The 17,250-nt window shown below is 43.3% G+C and overlaps 14 non-coding genes and 1 pseudogene across 14 annotated transcripts; all 15 read left to right on the top strand.

Moving 5' to 3' along the window:
• Positions 1 to 31: 31 nt before the first annotated feature.
• LOC148334195 (U2 spliceosomal RNA) lies at positions 32 to 222 on the top strand. Its single transcript, XR_015844488.1, has one exon. It is a non-coding gene; the product is annotated as a U2 spliceosomal RNA (small nuclear RNA).
• Positions 223 to 880: 658 nt separating this feature from the next.
• LOC148334194 (U1 spliceosomal RNA) lies at positions 881 to 1,044 on the top strand. Its single transcript, XR_015844331.1, has one exon. It is a non-coding gene; the product is annotated as a U1 spliceosomal RNA (small nuclear RNA).
• Positions 1,045 to 1,733: 689 nt separating this feature from the next.
• Positions 1,734 to 1,924, top strand: LOC148334193 (U2 spliceosomal RNA). The gene has a single exon (XR_015844482.1). It is a non-coding gene; the product is annotated as a U2 spliceosomal RNA (small nuclear RNA).
• Positions 1,925 to 2,582: 658 nt separating this feature from the next.
• Positions 2,583 to 2,746, top strand: LOC148334192 (U1 spliceosomal RNA). The gene has a single exon (XR_015844330.1). It is a non-coding gene; the product is annotated as a U1 spliceosomal RNA (small nuclear RNA).
• A 688-nt stretch (positions 2,747 to 3,434) lies between these two features.
• LOC148334191 (U2 spliceosomal RNA) lies at positions 3,435 to 3,625 on the top strand. The gene has a single exon (XR_015844446.1). It is a non-coding gene; the product is annotated as a U2 spliceosomal RNA (small nuclear RNA).
• A 658-nt stretch (positions 3,626 to 4,283) lies between these two features.
• On the top strand, positions 4,284 to 4,447 carry LOC148334190 (U1 spliceosomal RNA). Its single transcript, XR_015844329.1, has one exon. It is a non-coding gene; the product is annotated as a U1 spliceosomal RNA (small nuclear RNA).
• Positions 4,448 to 5,135: 688 nt separating this feature from the next.
• On the top strand, positions 5,136 to 5,326 carry LOC148334189 (U2 spliceosomal RNA). The gene has a single exon (XR_015844445.1). It is a non-coding gene; the product is annotated as a U2 spliceosomal RNA (small nuclear RNA).
• A 658-nt stretch (positions 5,327 to 5,984) lies between these two features.
• LOC148334188 (U1 spliceosomal RNA) lies at positions 5,985 to 6,148 on the top strand. Its single transcript, XR_015844327.1, has one exon. It is a non-coding gene; the product is annotated as a U1 spliceosomal RNA (small nuclear RNA).
• A 688-nt stretch (positions 6,149 to 6,836) lies between these two features.
• Positions 6,837 to 7,027, top strand: LOC148334187 (U2 spliceosomal RNA). The gene has a single exon (XR_015844444.1). It is a non-coding gene; the product is annotated as a U2 spliceosomal RNA (small nuclear RNA).
• A 658-nt stretch (positions 7,028 to 7,685) lies between these two features.
• On the top strand, positions 7,686 to 7,849 carry LOC148334186 (U1 spliceosomal RNA). Its single transcript, XR_015844326.1, has one exon. It is a non-coding gene; the product is annotated as a U1 spliceosomal RNA (small nuclear RNA).
• Positions 7,850 to 8,537: 688 nt separating this feature from the next.
• Positions 8,538 to 8,728, top strand: LOC148334185 (U2 spliceosomal RNA). The gene has a single exon (XR_015844443.1). It is a non-coding gene; the product is annotated as a U2 spliceosomal RNA (small nuclear RNA).
• A 658-nt stretch (positions 8,729 to 9,386) lies between these two features.
• LOC148334184 (U1 spliceosomal RNA) lies at positions 9,387 to 9,550 on the top strand. Its single transcript, XR_015844359.1, has one exon. It is a non-coding gene; the product is annotated as a U1 spliceosomal RNA (small nuclear RNA).
• Positions 9,551 to 10,238: 688 nt separating this feature from the next.
• Positions 10,239 to 10,411, top strand: LOC148334183 (U2 spliceosomal RNA; annotated as a pseudogene).
• Positions 10,412 to 15,589: 5,178 nt separating this feature from the next.
• On the top strand, positions 15,590 to 15,779 carry LOC148334182 (U2 spliceosomal RNA). The gene has a single exon (XR_015844508.1). It is a non-coding gene; the product is annotated as a U2 spliceosomal RNA (small nuclear RNA).
• A 658-nt stretch (positions 15,780 to 16,437) lies between these two features.
• On the top strand, positions 16,438 to 16,601 carry LOC148334181 (U1 spliceosomal RNA). Its single transcript, XR_015844325.1, has one exon. It is a non-coding gene; the product is annotated as a U1 spliceosomal RNA (small nuclear RNA).
• The last annotated feature ends 649 nt before the right edge of the window (positions 16,602 to 17,250 follow it).

The raw sequence follows: 17,250 nt of genomic DNA, 5'->3' as shown, positions 1-17,250 counted from the left end.
ATCAAGTCGCCCCCTGTGTCAGTTTGCTGATATCGCTTCTCGGCTTTTTGGCTAAGATCAAGTGTAGTATCTGTTCTTATCAGTTTAATATCTGATACGTTCCCTATTTGGGGACCATATATTAAATTGATTTTTGGAACTGGGAGATGGAATAGGGGCTTGCTCCGTCCATTCCTCGCATCGACCTGGTATTGCAGTACCGCCAGGAGCGGTGCACCCACCTCTGCTGGTCACAATGAATTTGTTGCTGGATGTTTCCATTCTATGTAGTTCTGTGGGAAAACGAAGAAACCCTTTAAGCAGCTGTCGTGTTTCTCAAAGGCTGTCTCTTGTTTTTGAGACTTTCACCGAATACCATGTCATGCTGCGGCTTAAAGGACATTCTTTCATTGAAGAAAGCGTCGTCTTGCTCCGTTATTGAGGGAACATGCGGTGGGTGGTCATATAAATAATGGTTTCAAATATAGATCATATAAATTTCCTATAAAGTTATAATATTGGCGCTTGGCTAATCAAAAACGTAAATAAGTAAAGTTTTGTAAAGGAGTTTGAATTGTTACACCGCTACATGTTCCTGACCACACAAAGAAACAGGAAATGAGTGCTAGAAAGGCGTGGGGCAGGGTCAATTCAATTCTCGCTTTGAATTCTTGTTAGAATTTAAGCAAGGCGTGATGGGAATGTTTTTGCTGATTCTTTTGACCTCATTCACAAATATTTACTTAATGCAAGTCTAAAAGAGACTACTTAAATTAATGTACGTGTCATGCATCATCCAGCGTGTATGTGTGTGCATGCGATCACACGTGCGTTGCAATCGGGCCCGTGACTGAAGATGGTGTGGGTGCTTAACCTTTTGGCCTGGCAATGTGTACATCTCATACTTACCTGGCAGGGGAGATACCATGATCACGAAGGTGGTTCACCCAGGGTGAGGCTCAGCCATTGCACTCCGGCTGTACTGACCCCTGCGAATTCCCCAAATGTGGGAATCTCGACTGCACAATTTCTGACAGTGGGGGACTGCGTTCGCGCTCTCCCCTGATTTCTGATGTTAATGACAATGAAATAAAATCATTCATGTCACTTAGTGAGCACGGTATCATGCTTATTTGTCAACATGCGATAAATAGTTAGCTTCTTTCGCAGTTGACAAATTACTGTCATTCACCTCCACACAAGTGGTGGCGCTAGCAAGTGACAATGTCAATTGGGAAGCAGGAAGTGCGTGTAAACGAAAAGATCTCGGTTTTTTTAGTCTGTTTAGGACTGTTTTACATGGTTACACGGCATGAAGTTAGCGCAGAATTCATATTGGTCCGATATGGATCACGTGACAGGCGAGCGATTTCCTAACTTTCTTTTCACTTAGAGGAGGAAAAGCAACACAATTGTCCTCTTACGATCCGCAATACGTTTTATTAGATTCTTGAAATTCGCACGTCGGACTATTTAACCATTTAAGAGCATTGCGATGCCAGTAAATGGAATACTTCTATTGCTGTTTCCAATTGGTCCACTTTGGGTCACATGGACTACAGTACCCAGCAATTGCTCAGCTTTTGTTTCGTTCGCAGGCTGGCAAGCAACACAGTTGGTCTCGTTTTCAGCTAAAAATGTGTGAGTTTGATGTTTGGCATGTAAATGGTTTGTTGTGATCATTTTACATTGGTCACCGTCACTGTTGCTCGGAATGTCGAGAATCAAGTCGCCCCCTGTGTCAGTTTGCTGATATCGCTTCTCGGCCTTTTGGCTAAGATCAAGTGTAGTATCTGTTCTTATCAGTTTAATATCTGATACGTTCCCTATTTGGGGACCATATATTAAATTGATTTTTGGAACTGGGAGATGGAATAGGGGCTTGCTCCGTCCATTCCACGCATCGACCTGGTATTGCTGTACCGCCAGGAGCGGTGCACCCACCTCTGCTGGTCACAATGAATTTGTTGCTGGATGTTTCCATTCTATGTAGTTCTGTGGGAAAACGAAGAAACCCTTTAAGCAGCTGTCGTGTTTCTCAAAGGCTGTCTCTTGTTTTTGAGACTTTCACCGAATACCATGTCATGCTGCGGCTTAAAGGACATTCTTTCATTGAAGAAAGCGTCGTCTTGCTCCGTTATTGAGGGAACATGCGGTGGGTGGTCATATAAATAATGGTTTCAAATATAGATCATATAAATTTCCTATAAAGTTATAATATTGGCGCTTGGCTAATCAAAAACGTAAATAAGTAAAGTTTTGTAAAGGAGTTTGAATTGTTACACCGCTACATGTTCCTGACCACACAAAGAAACAGGAAATGAGTGCTAGAAAGGCGTGGGGCAGGGTCAATTCAATTCTCGCTTTTAATTCTTGTTAGAATTTAAGCAAGGCGTGATGGGAATGTTTTTGCTGATTCTTTTGACCTCATTCACAAATATTTACTTAATGCAAGTCTAAAAGAGACTACTTAAATTAATGTACGTGTCATGCATCATCCAGCGTGTATGTGTGTGCATGCGATCACACGTGCGTTGCAATCGGGCCCGTGACTGAAGATGGTGTGGGTGCTTAACCTTTTGGCCTGGCAATGTGTACATCTCATACTTACCTGGCAGGGGAGATACCATGATCACGAAGGTGGTTCACCCAGGGTGAGGCTCAGCCATTGCACTCCGGCTGTACTGACCCCTGCGAATTCCCCAAATGTGGGAATCTCGACTGCACAATTTCTGACAGTGGGGGACTGCGTTCGCGCTCTCCCCTGATTTCTGATGGTAATGACAATGAAATAAAATCATTCATGTCACTTAGTGAGCACGGTATCATGCTTATTTGTCAACATGCGATAAATAGTTAGCTTCTTTCGCAGTTGACAAATTACTGTCATTCACCTCCACACAAGTGGTGGCGCTAGCAAGTGACAATGTCAATTGGGAAGCAGGAAGTGCGTGTAAACGAAAAGATCTCGGTTTTTTAGTCTGTTTAGGACTGTTTTACATGGTTACACGGCATGAAGTTAGCGCAGAATTCATATTGGTCCGATATGGATCACGTGACAGGCGAGCGATTTCCTAACTTTCTTTTCACTTAGAGGAGGAAAAGCAACACAATTGTCCTCTTACGATCCGCAATACGTTTTATTAGATTCTTGAAATTCGCACGTCGGACTATTTAACCATTTAAGAGCATTGCGATGCCAGTAAATGGAATACTTCTATTGCTGTTTCCAATTGGTCCACTTTGGGTCACATGGACTACAGTACCCAGCAATTGCTCAGCTTTTGTTTCGTTCGCAGGCTGGCAAGCAACACAGTTGGTCTCGTTTTCAGCTAAAAATGTGTGAGTTTGATGTTTGGCATGTAAATGGTTTGTTGTGATCATTTTACATTGGTCACCGTCACTGTTGCTCGGAATGTCGAGAATCAAGTCGCCCCCTGTGTCAGTTTGCTGATATCGCTTCTCGGCCTTTTGGCTAAGATCAAGTGTAGTATCTGTTCTTATCAGTTTAATATCTGATACGTTCCCTATTTGGGGACCATATATTAAATTGATTTTTGGAACTGGGAGATGGAATAGGGGCTTGCTCCGTCCATTCCACGCATCGACCTGGTATTGCAGTACCGCCAGGAGCGGTGCACCCACCTCTGCTGGTCACAATGAATTTGTTGCTGGATGTTTCCATTCTATGTAGTTCTGTGGGAGAACGAAGAAACCCTTTAAGCAGCTGTCGTGTTTCTCAAAGGCTGTCTCTTGTTTTTGAGACTTTCACCGAATACCATGTCATGCTGCGGTTTAAAGGACATTCTTTCATTGAAGAAAGCGTCGTCTTGCTCCGTTATTGAGGGAACATGCGGTGGGTGGTCATATAAATAATGGTTTCAAATATAGATCATATAAATTTCCTATAAAGTTATAATATTGGCGCTTGGCTAATCAAAAACGTAAATAAGTAAAGTTTTGTAAAGGAGTTTGAATTGTTACACCGCTACATGTTCCTGACCACACAAAGAAACAGGAAATGAGTGCTAGAAAGGCGTGGGGCCGGGTCAATTCAATTCTCGCTTTGAATTCTTGTTAGAATTTAAGCAAGGCGTGATGGGAATGTTTTTGCTGATTCTTTTGACCTCATTCACAAATATTTACTTAATGCAAGTCTAAAAGAGACTACTTAAATTAATGTACGTGTCATGCATCATCCAGCGTGTATGTGTGTGCATGCGATCACACGTGCGTTGCAATCGGGCCCGTGACTGAAGATGGTGTGGGTGCTTAACCTTTTGGCCTGGCAATGTGTACATCTCATACTTACCTGGCAGGGGAGATACCATGATCACGAAGGTGGTTCACCCAGGGTGAGGCTCAGCCATTGCACTCCGGCTGTACTGACCCCTGCGAATTCCCCAAATGTGGGAATCTCGACTGCACAATTTCTGACAGTGGGGGACTGCGTTCGCGCTCTCCCCTGATTTCTGATGGTTATGACAATGAAATAAAATCATTCATGTCACTTAGTGAGCACGGTATCATGCTTATTTGTCAACATGCGATAAATAGTTAGCTTCTTTCGCAGTTGACAAATTACTGTCATTCACCTCCACACAAGTGGTGGCGCTAGCAAGTGACAATGTCAATTGGGAAGCAGGAAGTGCGTGTAAACGAAAAGATCTCGGTTTTTTAGTCTGTTTAGGACTGTTTTACATGGTTACACGGCATGAAGTTAGCGCAGAATTCATATTGGTCCGATATGGATCACGTGACAGGCGAGCGATTTCCTAACTTTCTTTTCACTTAGAGGAGGAAAAGCAACACAATTGTCCTCTTACGATCCGCAATACGTTTTATTAGATTCTTGAAATTCGCACGTCGGACTATTTAACCATTTAAGAGCATTGCGATGCCAGTAAATGGAATACTTCTATTGCTGTTTCCAATTGGTCCACTTTGGGTCACATGGACTACAGTACCCAGCAATTGCTCAGCTTTTGTTTCGTTCGCAGGCTGGCAAGCAACACAGTTGGTCTCGTTTTCAGCTAAAAATGTGTGAGTTTGATGTTTGGCATGTAAATGGTTTGTTGTGATCATTTTACATTGGTCACCGTCACTGTTGCTCGGAATGTCGAGAATCAAGTCGCCCCCTGTGTCAGTTTGCTGATATCGCTTCTCGGCCTTTTGGCTAAGATCAAGTGTAGTATCTGTTCTTATCAGTTTAATATCTGATACGTTCCCTATTTGGGGACCATATATTAAATTGATTTTTGGAACTGGGAGATGGAATAGGGGCTTGCTCCGTCCATTCCACGCATCGACCTGGTATTGCAGTACCGCCAGGAGCGGTGCACCCACCTCTGCTGGTCACAATGAATTTGTTGCTGGATGTTTCCATTCTATGTAGTTCTGTGGGAAAACGAAGAAACCCTTTAAGCAGCTGTCGTGTTTCTCAAAGGCTGTCTCTTGTTTTTGAGACTTTCACCGAATACCATGTCATGCTGCGGCTTAAAGGACATTCTTTCATTGAAGAAAGCGTCGTCTTGCTCCGTTATTGAGGGAACATGCGGTGGGTGGTCATATAAATAATGGTTTCAAATATAGATCATATAAATTTCCTATAAAGTTATAATATTGGCGCTTGGCTAATCAAAAACGTAAATAAGTAAAGTTTTGTAAAGGAGTTTGAATTGTTACACCGCTACATGTTCCTGACCACACAAAGAAACAGGAAATGAGTGCTAGAAAGGCGTGGGGCCGGGTCAATTCAATTCTCGCTTTGAATTCTTGTTAGAATTTAAGCAAGGCGTGATGGGAATGTTTTTGCTGATTCTTTTGACCTCATTCACAAATATTTACTTAATGCAAGTCTAAAAGAGACTACTTAAATTAATGTACGTGTCATGCATCATCCAGCGTGTATGTGTGTGCATGCGATCACACGTGCGTTGCAATCGGGCCCGTGACTGAAGATGGTGTGGGTGCTTAACCTTTTGGCCTGGCAATGTGTACATCTCATACTTACCTGGCAGGGGAGATACCATGATCACGAAGGTGGTTCACCCAGGGTGAGGCTCAGCCATTGCACTCCGGCTGTACTGACCCCTGCGAATTCCCCAAATGTGGGAATCTCGACTGCACAATTTCTGACAGTGGGGGACTGCGTTCGCGCTCTCCCCTGATTTCTGATGGTAATGACAATGAAATAAAATCATTCATGTCACTTAGTGAGCACGGTATCATGCTTATTTGTCAACATGCGATAAATAGTTAGCTTCTTTCGCAGTTGACAAATTACTGTCATTCACCTCCACACAAGTGGTGGCGCTAGCAAGTGACAATGTCAATTGGGAAGCAGGAAGTGCGTGTAAACGAAAAGATCTCGGTTTTTTAGTCTGTTTAGGACTGTTTTACATGGTTACACGGCATGAAGTTAGCGCAGAATTCATATTGGTCCGATATGGATCACGTGACAGGCGAGCGATTTCCTAACTTTCTTTTCACTTAGAGGAGGAAAAGCAACACAATTGTCCTCTTACGATCCGCAATACGTTTTATTAGATTCTTGAAATTCGCACGTCGGACTATTTAACCATTTAAGAGCATTGCGATGCCAGTAAATGGAATACTTCTATTGCTGTTTCCAATTGGTCCACTTTGGGTCACATGGACTACAGTACCCAGCAATTGCTCAGCTTTTGTTTCGTTCGCAGGCTGGCAAGCAACACAGTTGGTCTCGTTTTCAGCTAAAAATGTGTGAGTTTGATGTTTGGCATGTAAATGGTTTGTTGTGATCATTTTACATTGGTCACCGTCACTGTTGCTCGGAATGTCGAGAATCAAGTCGCCCCCTGTGTCAGTTTGCTGATATCGCTTCTCGGCCTTTTGGCTAAGATCAAGTGTAGTATCTGTTCTTATCAGTTTAATATCTGATACGTTCCCTATTTGGGGACCATATATTAAATTGATTTTTGGAACTGGGAGATGGAATAGGGGCTTGCTCCGTCCATTCCACGCATCGACCTGGTATTGCAGTACCGCCAGGAGCGGTGCACCCACCTCTGCTGGTCACAATGAATTTGTTGCTGGATGTTTCCATTCTATGTAGTTCTGTGGGAGAACGAAGAAACCCTTTAAGCAGCTGTCGTGTTTCTCAAAGGCTGTCTCTTGTTTTTGAGACTTTCACCGAATACCATGTCATGCTGCGGTTTAAAGGACATTCTTTCATTGAAGAAAGCGTCGTCTTGCTCCGTTATTGAGGGAACATGCGGTGGGTGGTCATATAAATAATGGTTTCAAATATAGATCATATAAATTTCCTATAAAGTTATAATATTGGCGCTTGGCTAATCAAAAACGTAAATAAGTAAAGTTTTGTAAAGGAGTTTGAATTGTTACACCGCTACATGTTCCTGACCACACAAAGAAACAGGAAATGAGTGCTAGAAAGGCGTGGGGCCGGGTCAATTCAATTCTCGCTTTGAATTCTTGTTAGAATTTAAGCAAGGCGTGATGGGAATGTTTTTGCTGATTCTTTTGACCTCATTCACAAATATTTACTTAATGCAAGTCTAAAAGAGACTACTTAAATTAATGTACGTGTCATGCATCATCCAGCGTGTATGTGTGTGCATGCGATCACACGTGCGTTGCAATCGGGCCCGTGACTGAAGATGGTGTGGGTGCTTAACCTTTTGGCCTGGCAATGTGTACATCTCATACTTACCTGGCAGGGGAGATACCATGATCACGAAGGTGGTTCACCCAGGGTGAGGCTCAGCCATTGCACTCCGGCTGTACTGACCCCTGCGAATTCCCCAAATGTGGGAATCTCGACTGCACAATTTCTGACAGTGGGGGACTGCGTTCGCGCTCTCCCCTGATTTCTGATGGTTATGACAATGAAATAAAATCATTCATGTCACTTAGTGAGCACGGTATCATGCTTATTTGTCAACATGCGATAAATAGTTAGCTTCTTTCGCAGTTGACAAATTACTGTCATTCACCTCCACACAAGTGGTGGCGCTAGCAAGTGACAATGTCAATTGGGAAGCAGGAAGTGCGTGTAAACGAAAAGATCTCGGTTTTTTAGTCTGTTTAGGACTGTTTTACATGGTTACACGGCATGAAGTTAGCGCAGAATTCATATTGGTCCGATATGGATCACGTGACAGGCGAGCGATTTCCTAACTTTCTTTTCACTTAGAGGAGGAAAAGCAACACAATTGTCCTCTTACGATCCGCAATACGTTTTATTAGATTCTTGAAATTCGCACGTCGGACTATTTAACCATTTAAGAGCATTGCGATGCCAGTAAATGGAATACTTCTATTGCTGTTTCCAATTGGTCCACTTTGGGTCACATGGACTACAGTACCCAGCAATTGCTCAGCTTTTGTTTCGTTCGCAGGCTGGCAAGCAACACAGTTGGTCTCGTTTTCAGCTAAAAATGTGTGAGTTTGATGTTTGGCATGTAAATGGTTTGTTGTGATCATTTTACATTGGTCACCGTCACTGTTGCTCGGAATGTCGAGAATCAAGTCGCCCCCTGTGTCAGTTTGCTGATATCGCTTCTCGGCCTTTTGGCTAAGATCAAGTGTAGTATCTGTTCTTATCAGTTTAATATCTGATACGTTCCCTATTTGGGGACCATATATTAAATTGATTTTTGGAACTGGGAGATGGAATAGGGGCTTGCTCCGTCCATTCCACGCATCGACCTGGTATTGCAGTACCGCCAGGAGCGGTGCACCCACCTCTGCTGGTCACAATGAATTTGTTGCTGGATGTTTCCATTCTATGTAGTTCTGTGGGAAAACGAAGAAACCCTTTAAGCAGCTGTCGTGTTTCTCAAAGGCTGTCTCTTGTTTTTGAGACTTTCACCGAATACCATGTCATGCTGCGGCTTAAAGGACATTCTTTCATTGAAGAAAGCGTCGTCTTGCTCCGTTATTGAGGGAACATGCGGTGGGTGGTCATATAAATAATGGTTTCAAATATAGATCATATAAATTTCCTATAAAGTTATAATATTGGCGCTTGGCTAATCAAAAACGTAAATAAGTAAAGTTTTGTAAAGGAGTTTGAATTGTTACACCGCTACATGTTCCTGACCACACAAAGAAACAGGAAATGAGTGCTAGAAAGGCGTGGGGCCGGGTCAATTCAATTCTCGCTTTGAATTCTTGTTAGAATTTAAGCAAGGCGTGATGGGAATGTTTTTGCTGATTCTTTTGACCTCATTCACAAATATTTACTTAATGCAAGTCTAAAAGAGACTACTTAAATTAATGTACGTGTCATGCATCATCCAGCGTGTATGTGTGTGCATGCGATCACACGTGCGTTGCAATCGGGCCCGTGACTGAAGATGGTGTGGGTGCTTAACCTTTTGGCCTGGCAATGTGTACATCTCATACTTACCTGGCAGGGGAGATACCATGATCACGAAGGTGGTTCACCCAGGGTGAGGCTCAGCCATTGCACTCCGGCTGCACTGACCCCTGCGAATTCCCCAAATGTGGGAATCTCGACTGCACAATTTCTGACAGTGGGGGACTGCGTTCGCGCTCTCCCCTGATTTCTGATGGTAATGACAATGAAATAAAATCGTTCATGTCACTTAGTGAGCACGGTATCATGCTTATTTGTCAACATGCGATAAATAGTTAGCTTCTTTCGCAGTTGACAAATTACTGTCATTCACCTCCACACAAGTGGTGGCGCTAGCAAGTGACAATGTCAATTGGGAAGCAGGAAGTGCGTGTAAACGAAAAGATCTCGGTTTTTTAGTCTGTTTAGGACTGTTTTACATGGTTACACGGCATGAAGTTAGCGCAGAATTCATATTGGTCCGATATGGATCACGTGACAGGCGAGCGATTTCCTAACTTTCTTTTCACTTAGAGGAGGAAAAGCAACACAATTGTCCTCTTACGATCCGCAATACGTTTTATTAGATTCTTGAAATTCGCACGTCGGACTATTTAACCATTTAAGAGCATTGCGATGCCAGTAAATGGAATACTTCTATTGCTGTTTCCAATTGGTCCACTTTGGGTCACATGGACTACAGTACCCAGCAATTGCTCAGCTTTTGTTTCGTTCACAGGCTGGCAAGCAACACAGTTGGTCTCGTTTTCAGCTAAAAATGTGTGAGTTTGATGTTTGGCATGTAAATGGTTTGTTGTGATCATTTTACATTGGTCACCGTCACTGTTGCTCGGAATGTCGAGAATCAAGTCGCCCCCTGTGTCAGTTTGCTGATATCGCTTCTCGGCCTTTTGGCTAAGATCAAGTGTAGTATCTGTTCTTATCGCCTTTTGGCTAAGACTGCGATCACCTCCTTTGGGCGTGTTGGTTCTATACCTGCTGTGGTATAGGACTTATTCATTGGGGGATATATCAGCTGTTGCTTATTGTTGATAATAACCTTTGTATTTTCAGTTATCCGACTAAGGTAAGTAAATATAAACTAGTATTTGTTATTATTTATTATCTACGTCCTGTGGTTCTCCGGCTATGTCGGCCACCCATGCCGGCATGCGGAGGCACCACAGTGTACGTTTTACTTTCAAGGAAGTTAATGGAGAGGTCCTGGTAATGTCCAGACTGGATTTTTCCAGGAAACTTATCCAACAGACCTTGGAATTTAATGCTAATGACCTGAACTGTATCATAACGTTGCCTTTTAGCAAAGGTTTTGATGTTAGTTTTAGCTCTGCTCTAAATCTTCGCGAATTTTGGCTTCGTTATGAAGAGGTAAAAGCCCAGTTTTCTGCGTTCAATGTGGAAAAACTGACTGATAATGCTGCTAAAACAGTTATTGTCAGAATGTTTAATGAGACAGTGAATGCAGATGACATTTGTTTTTGGCTGGGTAGATATTGCACGGTGAAAGGCCAGGCTATGAAAGTGAGAGATGAGGATGGCATCTGGAACTGTGCCTGGCGGGTACCCATTCAACAATGGCAGGACCCCCAGGGCTTCCAGGGCCTGAAACATCTCCCATCAATGATAGTCCTGGGTGAAAACCGGGGCTACATACACTACCAGGGTCAACCCAAGCTCTGCCGCAAGTGTGGTGAGCATGGACACCTGGCAGAAGCATGTCAGCAGATAATTTGTGGAAAATGCAGAGTAATTGGGCATACTTTTGAAGAATGCACCAATGGCAGAAAGTGCAATCTCTGTGGGGAATCAAACCACCTCTACAGAAATTGTCCGAAATCATTTGCCAACAAATTGAAGGCTGGGAAAGAAATGGTACTGCTAAATGAAATTGAAATGGACAAACAACCAAAAGACACACCGGAAAATTCAAATCTCCCTCCAAAACCTGTCATTGGTGGAGAGGGAACAGGTGAGGAGGTGGAAGGGGAGGGGCATATGTTGACTACACCAATGGGGAGTTCAGAAGAAAGTTGCATGTTGCCACAAATGCCCACAACCGAATCGAGCAAAACCAACATGGAAGACCAGACTAGTAGTGAACGCAGCGAAATTCCTTGTACACAAAAAATTAAACGACTAGCATCTGAGCGGTCTTCTGAGTCTCCATTGACCTTAGAGAAGAGGGGAAAGCCCGGGAGCTCAGAGAGCGACGTGGAAGAGCACAGGGTTTTTCCTTGCAACTCACCAAACGAGCTGTCTTTTTTGAACATAGTACTACAATCAACGCCCAAAAACCATAACACAATGAATTTAAGATTGCGAGAAAGACCATCACCAAGACTCCCGAATCCTACACCTATTGCTCAGGTGAAGGAAGAACTCCGGTCTCAAGAAATTACCTAATTGATTAGTTTTAAAGAGCTTCCTCCTTTTGATACCCTGTTTTGTAGTCCTCCATTTTAAATCATATCTTTAACTCTCACCTTCTCGACTATAAACGTTAGAAGTGTGAAATCAAAGACTCGTGCTCAGAGCGTATTGTCCTTCTTAAAAACTCTTAAGTCTGATGTGTTTTTAATGCAAGAATGTGGTATTCCCTTTTTAAAAAATTATAAGCAGTGGGAGGAAATGTGGCCACACCCATCTTTATGGAGTGGGTCGAACGAAAACCGCAACGATGGAGTGGCCATTTTAATAAACAACACTCGAATTGCAATTAAAGGTAGCACGGTTTTAATAGATGGACGAGCACTTTTAGCACACCTAACCTTCATGGGAAAGGGTTTTAACCTTTTAAATATTTACGGTCCAAATGAAAAACACGACAGGTATGAACTTTTAGAGAACTTGCAGTGTCACATGCTAGGTCGTGCACCCTTTATTATGGGAGGAGATTTTAACTGTGTTTTAAGCAGAAATGATAAAAAAGGAGCTGGGGAGGATTTTAAAGTTGATAAAACATCTGTTTTACTGAAGGACATGTGCCGGGTTTTTAAATTAGATGATTGTTTTAAAACCATACATCCAAGAGAGGAGGGTTTTACATGGTTTAGCGGAGATAGCAGCAAAGCCTCTCGCATTGACTATTTATTTACACGGGGTTGGCCACCAACTGATGCGAGATTAACCCCTGTCTTCTTCTCAGACCACCTCTCACTTTCTTGCAACCTGTCAATCCCATCTGGTTTGACAGTCGGCAGAGGCCTCTGGAGGCTCAACTGTTCCCTTCTTGAAGACGAAGTCCTGGTGAACAAATACAGGGAGCAGTACAAAAATTGGCAAACGCTCCAAGACCTGTTTGAATCACGAGCACAATGGTGGGAAATGATAAAGTTAAGAACCCAGACCTTTTTTAGAGAAGCAGGAAGAGAGAAGAAAAAGAAGGAAATGAAACATATGTTAGGACTACAAAAAAGACTACAAAGGTATTTTAACCTCTCACAAAAGGGTATCAATTTTAATGAGGAAATTAAACAGATTAAAAATAAATTGAGGCTTTTAGCAGACATCAAAAGTAAAGGTGTAATACTAAGGAGTAAAGAAAAGGAGATAGAGGAAGGAGAAAAATGTACAAGGTACTTTTTTAAAAGAATTATGAACAAGAGTGGGGGTATTTTTAAGTTGCGAAAAGTAAATGGTGCTATAACAGAAATAAGCAGTGAAATAAAAGAGACAGTGGAAAGCTACTACCAGAAACTGTATGACAGGAAAGAGATTCAACCTGAGACAACGTCGGAAGTATTGAATTTTATTGAGAAAACAGTGACTGATAAAGTGCTTTTAACGCGAGATTTTACTCAAGAGGAATTAAACAAATGCATAAAACAATTTAAGAAAGCAAAAGCTCCGGGTGAGGACGGACTCTGCCTGGAATTTTATTTGACTTTTTGGGACATTATAGCACCGGATTTAATCACTGTTTTTAATGAATTTGACAAAACAAGCCGACTACCAGACAGTTTTAGAGTAGGGATAGTGACACTACTGCACAAGAAGGGAGACAAGGCGGACCTGGACAACTGGCGACCTATCACGCTTTTAAATGTTGATTGCAAACTTTTTAGTAAACTTTTAGCTACACGCATGTCTGTTTTTATGGGCGAATTGATCAACCCGGATCAAACCTGTGCCATCGCGGGGAGGAAGATCACGGACAGCCTCATGCTGATCCGTGACACCATCTGTTATGCGAGAGACAGAAATATGCGGCTAGTAGTCCTAAATTTAGATTTTGAGAAAGCGTTTGACCGAATCTCGCACCGGTACCTCTTTAGAGTACTGCAAAAATGGGGTTTTCCCGAAAGGTATATAGCGTGGGTGGGATTGTTGTACCGGGATATTAGCAGTAGATTTGTGGTTAATGGGGACCTGACAAAAGCAGTCCAAATTAACTGCGGTGTCCGTCAGGGTTGTCCTTTATCTGCACTCCTCTATGTCCTATGCATAGAACCGCTGGCACAGATGTTGAGAAAGGATAAAATGATCAAGGGGGTTAACATTCCAGGTGGCGGGGGACTTACGACAAAATGTATTTTATATATGGACGATTTTAATATCCTGTGCTCAGACCTTTTATCTGTGACAAGGGCTTTGGACTTGACTGATTGGTATGGGAGGGCCTCTGGGTCAAAACTTAATAGAGCCAAGACACAAGCACAGTTTTATGGACCGTGGACATTGACAGAAAAGACAGGTTTACCCCTGACATTGACAAAAACTGACCAGAAAATACTCGGGATCAGATTTGGCAGGGAAGGGGGAGGAGAAGCAAGTTGGGGCGACGTGGTAGGGAAAGTGAGGAAAAGACTTGTTTTTTGGAGAATGAGGGAACTGACCATAGAGGGAAAAGTTTTAATCATAAAAGCAGTTATTCTACCATTGCTTTTATTAATCAGTTCTGTTTTTATCCCAACAAGAAGTATCCTTTTAGGTTTGGACCGGGCTATCTTTTACTTCATCTGGGGATCCAAGTGGGAGAGACTGAAGAGAGCAACAATGAAGATGAGCAGAGAAAAAGGGGGAAAAGGAGTGCCGGACCTCCAGCTCTTCTTGGGAAGCAGATATGTGGCCCTGCACTTCCAAACTGCACTAGAGGCCTCAAGCGCTCAAAAAGCTCGAGCAATGTCAAGATTCTGGATGGGATCTTACCTCCGGAAATTAAGACTCATCCCTAGCGATCAAAGACTGCCTGTGTCTTTTATCCTGCCGCCTGCCTATTCTTTTATAAAAGTTTTTTTAAGGAATTTTAAACTAGAAAATCAAGAATGCCATGTTTTAAAAAACCACAGATCTCTCATCTCTGTTGTGCAGGAGCGGGAAACGGTATGTCCAGTGCGCGGGCTTGCATTCGGCGAGCCCACAACTGTTTGGCGCAATGTAAACCATCCCGCCCTCCCAAACAAACTTCGGGACCTGTCATGGATGGCGGCGCACGAAATCCTCCCAGTCAGGTACGTTATGCACTCCCGAGGTATGGCAGCGCACTCAAACTGCCCCCGACCTGGTTGTGGCGCCCAAGAGTCGGTGAGGCACCTCCTCTGGGAGTGCAGTGCTGCCACGGACCTGTGGGCGACAGCCGGCCACCTGCAATTCCCGGACTTGCCAGCAAGGGAGGTCCTCAATGCACAATTCGTGCTCTATGGGGTGGGCCCAATGACGAACACAAGAGAACATTTTGCAAAGCAGTGGCTCACCCTTGCCGCCATCAAAGACGCCATTTGGACCTCCAGAAACTTGCTGGTAAGGAGGCACAGACAGACCACCCCTGTGGCTGTGCTCCGAATGGCAGCGGCTACTCTGAGCTGCCTGCGGCAAGCCAAGGACACAGTCACCAAGAAGAGTCGTCTGTGCCCGCCCGGAGGAGGGAACCGGAGCCCACAGGGAAGGTCCTGGCAGCGACGGCCTGGCTCCTCGGGAGAGAGTGGAGAGATGCAACACCTCTGAGGAACTCCTTGAAGCATCCTGGCAGGTTTTATCTGTCTGGACTCTGTTTGAGAGGGTGGGATGAAGTCCCACTTCGTAAGGCGATACTACGCTCCTGCACAACAGAGGTTGAAGTGCTTTTTTTAACAATTGCTTTTTAAAAAAATATTGTCTAGATGTATTTTAGATACATTTTACCTTACACCTCTATGTCAAACATGCTGCTTTTTTAACACGTTACCACAGAACTAAGGTTGTGCTCCATGTTGGAGAGATGTGAACATCAATGTCTACAGTAACAATAAAAATTTTGCAAAAAAAAAAAAAACAAAAGAAAAAATCTGTTCTTATCAGTTTAATATCTGATACGTTCCCTATTTGGGGACCATATATTAAATTGATTTTTGGAACTGGGAGATGGAATAGGGGCTTGCTCCGTCCATTCCACGCATCGACCTGGTATTGCAGTACCGCCAGGAGCGGTGCACCCACCTCTGCTGGTCACAATGAATTTGTTGCTGGATGTTTCCATTCTATGTAGTTCTGTGGGAAAACGAAGAAACCCTTTAAGCAGCTGTCGTGTTTCTCAAAGGCTGTCTCTTGTTTTTGAGACTTTCACCGAATACCATGTCATGCTGCGGCTTAAAGGACATTCTTTCATTGAAGAAAGCGTCGTCTTGCTCCGTTATTGAGGGAACATGCGGTGGGTGGTCATATAAATAATGGTTTCAAATATAGATCATATAAATTTCCTATAAAGTTATAATATTGGCGCTTGGCTAATCAAAAACGTAAATAAGTAAAGTTTTGTAAAGGAGTTTGAATTGTTACACCGCTACATGTTCCTGACCACACAAAGAAACAGGAAATGAGTGCTAGAAAGGCGTGGGGCCGGGTCAATTCAATTCTCGCTTTGAATTCTTGTTAGAATTTAAGCAAGGCGTGATGGGAATGTTTTTGCTGATTCTTTTGACCTCATTCACAAATATTTACTTAATGCAAGTCTAAAAGAGACTACTTAAATTAATGTACGTGTCATGCATCATCCAGCGTGTATGTGTGTGCATGCGATCACACGTGCGTTGCAATCGGGCCCGTGACTGAAGATGGTGTGGGTGCTTAACCTTTTGGCCTGGCAATGTGTACATCTCATACTTACCTGGCAGGGGAGATACCATGATCACGAAGGTGGTTCACCCAGGGTGAGGCTCAGCCATTGCACTCCGGCTGTACTGACCCCTGCGAATTCCCCAAATGTGGGAATCTCGACTGCACAATTTCTGACAGTGGGGGACTGCGTTCGCGCTCTCCCCTGATTTCTGATGGTAATGACAATGAAATAAAATCATTCATGTCACTTAGTGAGCACGGTATCATGCTTATTTGTCAACATGCGATAAATAGTTAGCTTCTTTCGCAGTTGACAAATTACTGTCATTCACCTCCACACAAGTGGTGGCGCTAGCAAGTGACAATGTCAATTGGGAAGCAGGAAGTGCGTGTAAACGAAAAGATCTCGGTTTTTTAGTCTGTTTAGGACTGTTTTACATGGTTACACGGCATGAAGTTAGCGCAGAATTCATATTGGTCCGATATGGATCACGTGACAGGCGAGCGATTTCCTAACTTTCTTTTCACTTAGAGGAGGAAAAGCAACACAATTGTCCTCTTACGATCCGCAATACGTTTTATTAGATTCTTGAAATTCGCACGTCGGACTATTTAACCATTTAAGAGCATTGCGATGCCAGTAAATGGAATACTTCTATTGCTGTTTCCAATTGGTCCACTTTGGGTCACATGGACTACAGTACCCAGCAATTGCTCAGCTTTTGTTTCGTTCACAGGCTGGCAAGCAACACAGTTGGTCTCGTTTTCAGCTAAAAATGTGTGAGTTTGATGTTTGGCATGTAAATGGTTTGTTGTGATCATTTTACATTGGTCACCGTCACTGTTGCTCGGAA

This window comes from Idiotropiscis lumnitzeri, chromosome 7 (assembly GCF_059441095.1).
Source record: "Idiotropiscis lumnitzeri isolate Australia: NSW breed Sydney's pygmy pipehorse chromosome 7, RoL_Ilum_1.0, whole genome shotgun sequence".
NCBI classification, from domain to species: Eukaryota; Metazoa; Chordata; class Actinopteri; order Syngnathiformes; family Syngnathidae; genus Idiotropiscis; species Idiotropiscis lumnitzeri.
This window is presented reverse-complemented; position numbering and strand designations above follow the sequence as displayed.